Source organism: Ovis canadensis, chromosome 5 (genome assembly GCF_042477335.2).
Source record: "Ovis canadensis isolate MfBH-ARS-UI-01 breed Bighorn chromosome 5, ARS-UI_OviCan_v2, whole genome shotgun sequence".
Taxonomy (NCBI): domain Eukaryota; kingdom Metazoa; phylum Chordata; class Mammalia; order Artiodactyla; family Bovidae; genus Ovis; species Ovis canadensis.
The window spans coordinates 67,436,933-67,450,335 of NC_091249.1; the positions used below are offsets into that span (position 1 = coordinate 67,436,933).

The 13,403-nt window shown below is 40.2% G+C and overlaps 1 non-coding gene across 1 annotated transcript; it reads left to right on the top strand.

The window, feature by feature from the left end:
- Positions 1–12,546: 12,546 nt before the first annotated feature.
- Positions 12,547–12,619, top strand: TRNAC-ACA (transfer RNA cysteine (anticodon ACA)). The gene has a single exon. It is a non-coding gene; the product is annotated as a tRNA-Cys (tRNA).
- The last annotated feature ends 784 nt before the right edge of the window (positions 12,620–13,403 follow it).

Consider the following 13,403-nt stretch of genomic DNA (forward strand, 5'->3'; position numbering starts at 1 on the left):
AAACCATGTACACTTTGAAATGGGTGAAGTTGTACCTTATCCAAGAACCCTTCCAAGGTCTATTCCAGCCAGTTCTGGTAGATCTTACTTCTGGGTTTATCCTTTGCATTGTAAAGTATCATTTTTTTTTAGTGTCTCTTTCCTTAAGCATCAGTTCAGTTCAGTCGCTCAGTTCTGACTCTTTGTGACCCCATGAATTGCAGCACGCCAGGCCTCCCTGTCCATCATCAACTCCTGGAGTTCACCCAAACTCATGTCCATTGAGTTGGTGATGCCATCCAACCATCTCATCCTCTGTCGTCCCCTTCTCCTCCTGCCTTCAATCCCTCCCAGCATAAGAGTCTTTTCCAATGAGTCAACTCTTCGCATGAGGGAGCGCAAGTATTGAAATTTCAGCTTTAGCATCAGTCCTTCCAATGAACACCCAGGATGGATCTCCTTTAGAATGGACTGGTTGGATCTCCTTGCAGTCTAAGGGACTCTCAAGAGTCTTCTCCAACACCACAGTTCAAAAGCATCAATTCTTAGGTGCTCAGCTTTCTTTATAGTCCAACTCTCGCATCCATACATGACCACAGGAAAAACCATAGCCTTGACTAGATGGACCTTTGTTGGCATAGCAGCTGAAAACTTAGGTTTGATTATTGCACTTATGTACTGAGAAATGTTTGATGAGCTTCTTTCTCTCTCTCTCTCTCTCCCCCTCCTGTTCACTCATCTGTAAGGGGAGGGTCACCATGAGAGCTAGGTGAGGCAGTGCATGTTATAGCACAATGCACAGTAAGAGTTTAATTAACTTTGGCTATTTGCATCAGACTGTACTGTTCTCAATCTAATCTTTCATTTTAGCCTTTTGCTGCCATGCCCCAAATATTGGAGATTAGTAAGTGCCCAACTTGGAGTCACTGCCAGACCTCCTGCCTCTCTGGGATACGAAGGAAGGTGTTCCCAAACACTTTAAACTACTCCATAACCAAGTTCACTTGAACAAATCTTTGTCTTTTTTTAAGTTTAAAGTGAACCTTGACACTGAGCTTGCTGGTAGTTGTGGGCTAACAAGTCTGAAAAGCCTTTTTGATATGTGGGGAAAAACAGAACCTTGAAGAGTACATTCTCCCCATCAGCATTACTGTTAAACTAGCTTGAAAAAGCAGTCAATTTACTCTGAGTTTAGAGATGTAAGGCAAGGGAAAGGACTCTATCTTGGGTTTACATAAAGGGTGTGTATTTCTTCATTCAATCTGGATTTCTTATCGACATTAGAGACCTTTTAGTGAAGGAGAGGACCTTCCATGTTAATTAGCCTAACCATCTACCCAGGATGAGATCTCTTTCATTAACGCTGTTAACACTTTGATAGGGTACCCACTCTTTCATGAATTATTTCTACTTGTTAGAGAAATGTATTAAGTATGCCTCTCTATAACTTGTATTCATTAGTTGAGCCCTGTATCTCCCTCAGCTCCAGTGTTTACATTTGTGAAATTCGAATCTGTCCATACGAAAGGGAAGGGCAGTCATGAGGAACCAGTACCTTCAGGAGTGGAGCAGTCCCTACTTGAAGCCTTTCCAAAGCTGTGATCTGATTACTCAAACAGTCCAGCAGCCAAGACAGAATTTCCTTGCACTAAAGATTCATGCACTAAAGAAATGCTGCTTAAAATTCCTCGTTTCTCATCCTCTTCCCTCGCCCACTGCTCCTGCTTGGTACCTTGCTCTCCAAAGAGAAGACACAACAGCAGACAAATGAACTCTTCTTGGGGAAGCAAAAGTGAGTAAATCAGCAAACAAGCAAAGGAAAAGTTTATTTTAGATGGTGTCCATAATAAAAATAGCATTTATGATGTGATCCTCTCCATGCACAAGTGTACAAATTACTGAAAGGATGGCCTGTGAATAATAAAAAATAAAACCACTCATTCCTCAATCCCAGTCTGAGCATCTTTTCAATTTTTCTGCTCACCTTTCTTCTAGTTCTGAATATAAAAGCACTTAAAATCAGGGAGATAAGTTCTCTGAAGTTTTTTAAGGATGGAGAGAAAAAGACTGGGCAGACCAAGACTGCTTTAGAGTGGGCAAGGAAAGAGTGGGAACACATCCTGCCTTTTGTCTATCACATGCAGCACTTAATACCACCATAATCACACGGATGTGACTGAAACCCTGGGGAGTCTGTGGCAGACGTTTGATTCTATTTCTCAATCAAGTATTTTGAGGCAGAGTTCATTTATACATTCATTCATTCATTCATCCAAATACTTTTGAATGCCTTTTATGTGCAAGGCAGTGCCTCTGTAACTTAATGGTAGTCTCCAATTATGTGGCAGTTCTTCAGACGGTCAATAATACCTTTATCTCCACTGTAAAGATGAGCAGTAGAGTCCTACAGATGTTGAGAACTGGCTAAGGACATTCTAAATTTCAAATATCTATCTATCTATCCATCCATCCATGATGGGAGGCAATCCATGAGAAAGAACTTGGGAAACAGAAGTTTGGCCCTGGGGAATGGTAGATGGTTCTGTCATTTCAACATGAAGTAATTAAAAGTGCTTTAAGAATTCTGTTAAGACTACAAAAAACAAACCTAGAGCTACCCTGTTTGCAACTGAAGCAAACTGTTCAAAGTGAACAATTTATTGGATGTTCACTCTGTTGGGGATTCATATCTTATTTTTTTCCAATCAACATCGAGCACCATGTCAAACACATAGCAGATACTTAATTCTGTAGAACTGCAGAGCTGTAGGTGGCTTTGGAGACCAACAGAGACAAACCTCTGAATTTTTGTAGATGATGAATCAGGAACCTGCCTGAACCATTAGAATAGCTTCCTAATTTTTAAGCCTCCAGCTCCTCTAAACATAGCTATTATCTCTCTCTTAGCTTGACCAATGGTTGCATATCTGTGAAGTTTCAGCTGGCCTCACACTTGACCCAACTCTCACTCAACCTCAAAACAAAATTAGTTTTCCCTTATAATTTTCAAAGCATTTCTTGACCCTCGTCCATAGCACTTCCCACTACTTGTAATTAAACTTTAATTTCTGTGACTAATTTTAAAAGATCTATCTCCTAACCAAGCTGTGAGTGCCATAATCAGTTCAATTCAGTTCAGTCGCTCATTCGTATAGCAAGGGCTAATTCATTCATCACTGTATTCCCAGTGCCTAGTATGATTCTGGCACACTGGAGCACAATGAATATTTATAATATTTGTTGAATAAACAAATGGTTGGAAGGCATGCACCAGACCTCTCTTTAGAAGACACAGATCTGATCAAGTCTTTCCTAACTAAATTATTTGAGTTCCCCAGTTTTTGACGGTGACGACATAATGTCTTAGCATGTCTGAGAAAAGCCATCACAGTTTAAAGAGTTTTTCTCTAAGTTGCTCAGGTCCTTTCAGACCACCAAGTCTTTGCATACCCGGTGTCCTCTAAGAAATGTCCTGCCTGCAGTTCCTGACCAAGTGGTAAGCACCCACTCATTCTTCCCCTTGTCAGTGAGGTATAGACAGACTCCCAAAGTGAGGGCTGGTTGGTTGGTTCTTGTTGTCCCCATAGCACTTTTTCTATTTTCCTATGGAAATAGGAGGGTGACACAGAAAGGGCATACATTCTTTCCCAAAACCTGTCCCTGAACTGCCTCTACTGCCCCTGAGGCTGTTGTGAATAATGGAAGAACAGAGGCAGCAAATGGTCAGGGGTCCTTCCACCACCTTCAGAGCTCTGTCTCCTGTTTCTTTCCCAGACTTTCTCCTCATCTCCTTCTGGCTTTTCCAGGGTCCCCACTCTATATAAGGTATGATGAGTTAGCTCCTTTTAACTTTCTTCCCAGGAAAACACACTGGAGTGGGTTGCCACTTCCTTCTCCAGAGGATCTTTCTGACCCAGGGATTGAACCCAGGTTTCCTTCATTTCAGGCAGATTCTTTGCAGACTGAGCCACAGGGGAGCTCTTGAGAAAGGGGGCAGGAATTCCCATATCATACTCAAGGAATCCTAGCAAGGCATTTTCCAGAATAAAAAAGCTGTCTCAGGGCTTCCCTGGTGACTCAGAGCATCTACTTGCCAATGCAGGAGGCATGGGTTCCATCCCTTAGCCAGGAAAACCCCATATGCCGTGAAGCAACTAGGCCTATGCATCACAACTCTTGAGCCTGTGCTCCAGAGCCTGGCAGCCACAACTACTGAAGCCCCTGTGTCCTAGAGCCTGTACTCAGCAGCAAGAGAAGCCACAGCAATGAGAAGCCTGCACACCACAACCATAGAGTAGCCTCCACTCGCCACAACTAGAAAAAGCCTGTGTGCATCAATAAAAATCCAGTGCAACCAAAAATAAAAACATAAATAAAATTATTGAAAAAAGCTCCCTCTTCTGAGGGAGATTCTGCCATTCCCTTCACATGCAAAAAAAGGGCAGTCAAGTTTCTGGCTTTATATTGTAACTTTTCCTTCCTCCTGTAGAGACTTACAGCCTAAGCAAAAACAAGGATCTTTTGTAAAGCCACTTCACTTTGACATCTCAGATTCTCAGCTGGTTTTGTAACAGTGGTCACCGATTTATCCATCGCCCCTCTGAAGGTGACTCTGTGAACTCCAAGAAGGTCAAAGAAGAGAGGCATCGTCAGGAAGGGGGTATTCTTAGAAATGGCTCTGCAGACTTTAAATTCCAATTCCTCTTTCTGTGTTCAGACCTCCTGTATTCAGACCGATTGCTCTCAGTCAGGTTAGTTGTTTTATGACTCCTGTACTTGATAACATAGAAACAAGCCCCACTGACTAAGACAAGGCAGCCAGACCTGATGATACTCCCGTTTCACCTTCTGTGTGTGGTCTCCTCCAGGTGTGGAGAGGCCAGAAGCTCAGGCAATCAATTTTTGGTCCTTAGAGAATAGGGTTGCACATTTCCCCAACTGTTAACAGGCACAACTGAGACACAGGACTTGAGATCTGGGAGATTTGTTTCCTCCTGACTCACCCTCCGGCCCCCAAAGCTGACAACTAAACTATGGCCTCTATTTAACATCTCCATCCTTTCATTAAGTACAAAGGACATAAAGAAGAAGAGAGAACAGGCACAGAGAGTAAGCCTAGATGGATGTAATTCAGATAGATCTTACCAAGCAAGCAAAAACCAAATTTAATGGGCTCAATTACATTTAAATCCAGTGCTCTTTTTTTTTTTACTGAAACAAAATCATTAAGAAAATACATGATAACATTTAGTAAAACTCCTAAACACACTGAAGACATTAAAAATGATTAGCAATGAATGATAACTCTTTATATTTATGTAGCAGTATATTTAAAATTTTCTTTTCAGTGCCAATAAAGGGCAATCTCACATTACTAGCGAAAATAAAGGAGAGAGGGTATTTTTATCCCAATTTATGGATAAGGAAATAGTTTCAAAATCTGAGATCATATGATAAATCAAAAAGATACTCTCTGCAGCAACTGGGGTTATGGCAAAAACAGATTCTAGAGGGTTGTTATTTTTTTAAACTAGTCTATCTTCAATTCAGTCCAGAAAAATGAGGGTAAAGCAAGTCAATGGAAGAATAGAAAAGAGATGTTTCTTTTTCCTTTGAAGCAAATTAAACTGTAGTCATCAGAATCTGAATACGCAAAATCTGAAATTAGTCAATACTATACACTTATGAATTTATAAGACAAGCAGTGAAACATACTTTTTGTACTTCTAGGCTAATATGCCAATTTTGACCTGCATAAATAATAAACATTTATGCTGCACTTGCACACATACCTCTGCAAACTTTATCATACATAATCTAATATTTTTTGTGGCTGACAAATCAGCTGTCATGAAAAGAGTATTTGGGGCAGGCAAAAGAAACAAAGAAACAAAAACCACAGACTCAGGAGGGGCCCAGATCACAATGGACTCTTAGTGTCAGATTAAGTGTACAGGCAACAAGTACAGGAGCCATACTTAGCAATGAAGACAAAGTGTCCAAGGATATTATAGTCATCCATGCTTGGCCAGCTGGTACAAGTCAGGCTCGCTTGGTTATAGGTAGATAAAAGACATGTACCTTTCACGATTCTACATATGACCCAGAAATCTATGAGAAATCAATTCCTCAAACATTTAGGATGAAAGAAAGTGACCAGTAACTATAGTTATGTCTGTCTGTATTACTCACACACACACATTCTACCCACCACCAATCACATCCAGTTTTTTTAAAATCTCTCCCTTCAATATGAACTCTACCTAAAATTCCAACCTGTTGAAAGCCTCAGGTATGAAGTCACTATCTTGACTAACAAGAAGTTTTCTCTCTGTATACACAAATAGTGACAGCTGAAGCCCACTATGGGTCTCTGTTAATGGATCCCCAATTTAGACCCTGGGCAATTTCAGCCAGGCCATATTTAACAGGGGGCCCTTGGCTCCAGTATCCCATGTCTTGGTGGATCAGAGTTTCACTTGCCAACCTTCTGGGCTAGATGCCAACCTTATATTTTTAGAATAATCAAGAGGCAATCTGGGGCTGGAGTTTTGGAAGTTTGGTTATTTTTCCTCTTGTTTTATTCAGAGCTGGTACTAGGTATTTTCAATCATTTGAATGAATCTATTTTATCAACATAAATTCATTATTTGTTTAATGAAATTCTTGAATTTTTAAAATAATGTTCACTGCAACATGCTCCTGGGCATAAGTACAGAAAATGAACACATTAATTATAATAAAACATTCAAGGACTGAAACTAACTAGGAGAAAAGACAGTAACACATGAGACTCAACATCTACCATACATGTATATGAATATGGTGCCTTTTTCTATCTAAAATGCATCTCCATATCTACCTGTTGGGCAGTGGCTCTGCTGTTCTAACATTTTGGTGAGAAGAGAAGAGGAAATGATGGTGTGTGGTCATCTATTCCCGTTGTTCTCTTCCCAGCACTGTGCCATGCTCTGAAATGCCTGTAGCTCACCTCTGAGAACATTTTTAGTTTCATGCCACAAAGGAGACACACATTAATTATAGGTTGGTAAAGAGGGTACTGGAATGCTGTGGAGGCGCATTCCATTTAAATAGAAAGGAGCGCATGTGCTCAGAGGGTTTACCCTCATGCATGCCCTTACTATTGACTGCACCCTTCCTCCATGTTGTGATTTTCTTTGTGCTTGTGTGCATGATAGGTCGCTTCAGTCATGTCCGACTCTTTGCGACCCTATGGACTGTAACCCGCCAGGCTCCTCTGTCCATGGGATTCTCCAGGCAAGAATGCTGGAGTGGGTTGCCATGCCTTTCCCCAGGGGATCTTTCCAACCCAGTGGCTAAACTCTTGCATCTGCTGCATTGGCAGGCAGGTTCTTTACCACTAGTGCAACCTGGGAAGCCCTAGGTGTGTTTGCTATTGCATTTAATTTACACCACTCTAAGAAATCTTAAAAATCACAATGTGAGAACACACTGATAGCACACTGTGTTTGGAAAGGAAGATAGTTAATGAAGAAAATTTAAAATATGTATTTTGTGTGTTAGTCATAATTATAATTCAATCTGATGAAGCTAGAATCAATTTTCTTGATCTGTGACTGGACCAGTTGGGTGACTTCTCTGGAAAGGCTTGCTTTGGATACAAAAGATAAGTATTTCCCTCTTTCCTTATATGCTTTACCTTCCAATTTCATATTTGTTTTTGGATATTGTTCTCTTCTATTTCACATTCTTTGTCAAAAATTTTCAAAACAAAATAGGTTCACTTTAAATATTATAGAAATCCACTAAATAAAAAGTAGATAATCAACAAGGACCTACTGCATAGCACAGAGAACTACATTCAATATCTTGTAATAACCAATAATGGAAAAGAATCTTAAACAGCAATATGTATGTATGTATAACTGAATCAATTTGCTGTACACCTGAAACTAACCCAATATTGTAAATCAACTATATTTAAATACATTTTTTAAAAAAGGAATATACCTGCCCTAAGAGCTTATATAACTTCTATGTAGAGTACATCATGAGAAATGCTGGGCTAAAAGAAGCACAAGCTGGAATCAAGATTGCCGGGAGAAATATCAATAATCTCAGATATGCAGATGACACCACCCTTATGGCAGAAAGTGAAGAGGAACTAAAGAGCCTCGTATGAAAGTGAAAGAGGAGAGTGAAAAAGTTGGCTTAAAGCTCGACATTCAGAAAATGAAGATTATGGCATCTGGTCCCATCACTTCATGGCAAATAGATGGGGAAACAGTAGAAACCATGTCAGACTTTATTTTTGGGGGGCTCCAAAATCACTGCAGATGGTGACTGCAGCCATGAAATTAAAAGATGCTTACTCCTTGGAAGAAAAGTTATGACCAACCTAGATAGCATAGTCAAAAGAAGAGACATTACTTTGCCAACAAAGGTCCATCAAGTCAAGGGTATGGTTTTTCCAGTGGTCATGTGTGGATGTGAGAGTTGGTCTGTGAAGAAAGCTGAGCACTGAAGAATTGATGCTTTTGAACTGTGGTGTTGGAGAAGACTCTTGAGAGTCCCTTGGACTGCAAGGAGATCCAACCAGTCCATTCTGAAGGAGATCAGCCCTGGGATTTCTTTGGAAGGAATGATGCTGAAGCTGAAACTCCAATACTTTGGCCACCTCATGCGAAGAGTTGACTCATTGGAAGACTCTGATGCTGGGAGGGATCGGGGGCAGGAGGAGAAGGGGAATGATAGAGGATGAGATGGCTGGATGACATCACTGACTCGATGGACATGAGTTTGAGTGAACTCTAGGGGATGGTGATGGATAGGGAGGCCTGGCGTGCTGAGATTCATGGGGTCGCAAAGAGTCGGATGCGACTGAGTGACTGAATTGACTGACTGAAGTGCCACGAATTCTCTATGAGAAAGAGAGATAGGAGATCTGTAAATAATTTTTAATATGGACAGAAATGCAAATTTTATTTGTGTTCTATCATCACATTTGTACTGGACAAAATGATCTATATGCAGATTGGTCATACAGCTTCACATTTGTTTATATAAATGATTTGGTCAGAATAATGAAAATATCCCTGTATAAAAACATTTACAAAAAACGGGTTAGAGATCATTAAGGATCTAAATGGTAAAATGTGAAGCGAGACAAAAACATAAAAATAATAAAAATATAAAGTATTTTGCAAAAACATTATAGAAAAATAGGTTACAGTAAACTGGATCCCTTACCACTCATTCTCACATCATTAATAATACTGCAATATTTCACACCATTTAATGCCATGTCATTAATGTCATTTTAAAACTTTTATTAGTGATGTGCTAATGAGAGCCTAAAGACTCTAATCTGTTACAGAGGATGTAGTCAAGACTAACACAAACAGAGCTTCCCTGGCAAACAAGCATCAGTTTTTTTCCCAATATAAGACGACTGGTCAATTTTCTATTCCATTGATGTTTCCTGTTACAACAATGAAGTAAGGTATATTTTCTCTGTAACAGGATGACTAATTTGGTTATTGGCTTTCTGTTTCAATTTCATCTTTTATTTAAATTAGTTGAAAATACAGCCTCTCTATTCTTCTTCCACATGTTCAGGGTCAGATATAAAAGTAATTTATTCCATCTGGCTGAATATCTGAAAGGGATTTTGTCTCGTCAATTTTTCTCCCTATTATTTTTTTTAACAAGCTTATTATTCAGGTAAGATAATCAACTGGGATTCATAGCCTATAATGTTGCCCAATCCAAAGAGAAATTGTGGATATATCTCAAAATTCATATTTGAACGTGAAATCACATAGATGGACTAAAGCTGAGAAATCCTGAGAAAAAGTCATTTTCTTATTGCATGGGTCTCTTTCTCTTGAGACCAGACTCTACATTTTAGAGACAGAATTTTCTCATACCAGTCACTTTGTGGTAGGTGGGATAGTGAAGAACTTCAAAATGCTTGTGCAGATGATATTTTGATCATATGGACGTGTTTAGAGTTTTCTGAACATTGGCCTTGTGAATCCCATTAATTGATGGCTCTTTGAAAACAGAAACTATATCTTATACATCTATATATGGTAAATAGCTGCACAAGAAATATCTGTTAAATAAAGCATCAAGAGAAATTATAGACTAGAGAAAGGTAGGAGATAAGAGGTTCTAAGGACGTATGTCTAAGTAGGCACTTATATGTATTGTGTGCTTTATTTTTATCAGAAGTCCTTATCAAAATGGCCATTTACTTGGGTATACCGGGGTGCAATCACTCCCCCATTTGACAGTCCTGTCTTTGAAGTCACTAAAGGCTAAGTCAGGAACAGCCAAGAGGATTCATCCCATAAATCAGTCAGTTCTGTTGAACTGGAGGTGATCTCTCGGGCTGGTGTATAAGGAAAGAACTCAGACTGTACCTGGGCTTAGTGGAGAAAAGGGACATGATGGCCTTCTCTGGACTTGATAGTTAAGGCAACCTTCTCTGTCTGGTAGCATGATCCTTCTCCCAGAGTCAGCCCTCATTCTTCTTTCAAAGCCCAGATCATGTTTAAGAGAAATTTGCAGATCCCAGCCTTAAACTCAGAGAAGGCAATGACAACCCACTCCAGTACTCTTGCCTGGAAAATCCCATGGATGGAGGAGCCTGGTAGTCTGCAGTCCATGGGTTCGCGAAGAGTCAGACACGACTAAGCGACTTCACTTTCACTTTTCACTTTCATGCATTGGAGAAGGAAATGGCAACCCACTCCAGTGTTCTTTCCTGGAGAATCCCAGGGACAGCGGAGCCTGGTGGGCTACCGTCTATGGGATCGCACAGAGTCAGACACGACTGAAGTGACTTAGCAGCAGCAGCCTTAAACTGGAATCAGTCACCTTTCCATTCCTGCTCAAACAGCATGTTATTCTGGCCTTTATTCTTTTATCTATCACTGTCTCAGATATCTTTGCATCTCTCTACCTACCTACCTATTTAGTCATTTACGTCAATTTCACTAAAGCAGTTGCTCTGGGGGGATAGGGGCAATCTTCATTTTTCTGATCCCACGTGCCCAGCATGGATGGGCTTTACTCATAAGACATGCTCCATCATGATGATGAAGGAAAGTGAACAGTAGGCTATTTGACAAAAGGCCACCCAACTGATCATTGCAGGGATTAAGGTGCTGATGGTATGTAAAGAGGGATGGAATCTCTGCTGCTGCAGACTGATCTGAAACTGCAGCTATGGAGGCAAGTGTATGGGATTCCATAGATGAAGTGTCAATGGCATAAGATCATTCTTGACTTTTTGCCAGTTCAAGAGGAGATTTGTAGCACCCTGAGTCATCCATTGCTCTAAATGTTATTCTACTTCATGATCTGTCACCAAGAGGGCATGACCTCAACCATCACTGAAGAAACAAAACCAGGAAAGCAGACATTTTAAAAAAAGGCAATGCTCTGTGATTCACAACTTGTAATTTGGTCAAGCTACTTAATCTCTATAAGTTTTAACTTCTTCTTCCTATAATGGTATCTACACTCTGGAATTAAGTACAATAATACATGCAAAGAGCTTTGCTTGGTATGCTCAAGTGACATTCACACAATTGTGAAGATGATTGGATGCACTACTTTCTTTTACTTTCTTTGCCATATCATTTCCACTCCTGTGATTTTGTTTTACTGCGTCTGAGTGAGAAAACTATGCTGTTGAAAAATACAGCTTGAATTTTTTGTTTTTAATCTGTCTAAAGCTAAAACAATTTTCTTTTTAATATCATGCAGCATCACCGAAATAAAAACTGAAGTCATGTGACACACTTAGCTTTCTCAAAAGGACACGTTTACTGATCTACACACAGCTAGAATTGCTATGAATCACGAATCCTTCAATTGATGCATGAGTCAGTTGGGATAGACGCCTTTAATGTACATTCCACGGAACCTCCAGAATTTTATATCCCTTCCCACTCTGCTACTGAATCCTAAAATGTTAGGCATCTAAACAATAGCATAAACCCAAACCTCATACTTATTCTTTAGGACACTTCCCAATCATTTTTACATGTGATTATTTCTGATTATCTCGATTATACAGCAGCCATCTCTGCTGACAACAAAGAAGCTAAATCCCCAAATGTTAAAGTAATGTAACCATAGCAACCCAAGCTAATCAATGGTCAAATCAGTACAAATAATCATTCCAGTTGCTCCAGAGATGGATGAAATAGCAATTTTCCTTGGAGAGGCACAATCCTAGCTGTGGTCACCTAGCTTGGCTGATACCCACATAATGTTTATGAGCAGCCTATGGAAGAATAATAAAAGCAGCTAACATTTATTGAATACTCAAATTCCATGCATAGTGCCAAGCACTTTACATGAATTATCTCTCATCTATATAACAAATAAATAAGAGAAGGCTATTATTATCTCCAATTTGTAGATGCATAAATAGGCTAAGAGACATTAAATAATTTTTTCATGGTCACCCAAATAACAAGTAGTTCCTGACTCCCATTCCAAACTCAGAACCAATACAGACACTGCTTCTTTAAGTCATTTAACACTGACCATGGGGCTTCCCCGACTTCCCTGGTAGCTGAGACGGTAAAAGCGTCTGCCTACAAAGCGGGAGACCCAGGTTCAATCCCTGGGTCGGGAAGATTCTCTGGAGAAGGAAATGGCAACCCACTCCAGTATTCTTGTCTGGAAAATCCCATGGACGGAGGAGCCTGGCAGGCTACAGTCCATGGGGTTGCAAAGCGTCGGACATGATTGAGCAACTTCACAACAACAAGATGGGGCTTCCTTGGGAGCTCAGTTGGTAAAGAATCTGCCTGCAATGCAGGAGATCCAGGTTTCAAGAAGATCCCCTGGAGAAGGAAATGGCAACCCACTCCAGTATTCTTGCCTGGAAAGTCCCATGGGCAGAGGAACCTAGTGGGCCCTAGTCCATGGGGTCACAAGGGTTGGACACGACTTAGCGAGTAAATCACCACCAACACTGACTATATCTATTTCATGACTAGATTTTATACTGACTTCTGACCCAGCTTTTTGGAGAAATGGGAGTGGGGTGGAGTGAGATGGGAGAGACAGGGAAAGGAGGAGGTGGAAGGAGGGAAGAATGGCTTGTTCACTCAGCTACTGTTTGCATTCCAGATTTATTCATTCCTACTACATAGCCAGATGCCAGGCCAGATGCTCAGTCATAGTTATGAAGAAAAATAACCTTTTGGCTCTTATGAGGGTGACTGTCCCAGGAATCCAGCATCTACTTCTTTCAGCAAACCAAATGCATATGAACACTTGAGAAGACGTGGGTACCATGGTTTAACATCACCAATAGCTTTCTCTAAAGGTAATATGTGAGAAGAACTGTCTGATACTTGAAGATACCTCAGAGAAAGTTCTTAAGATATAACTGTTTTTCTTAAAACTAATTT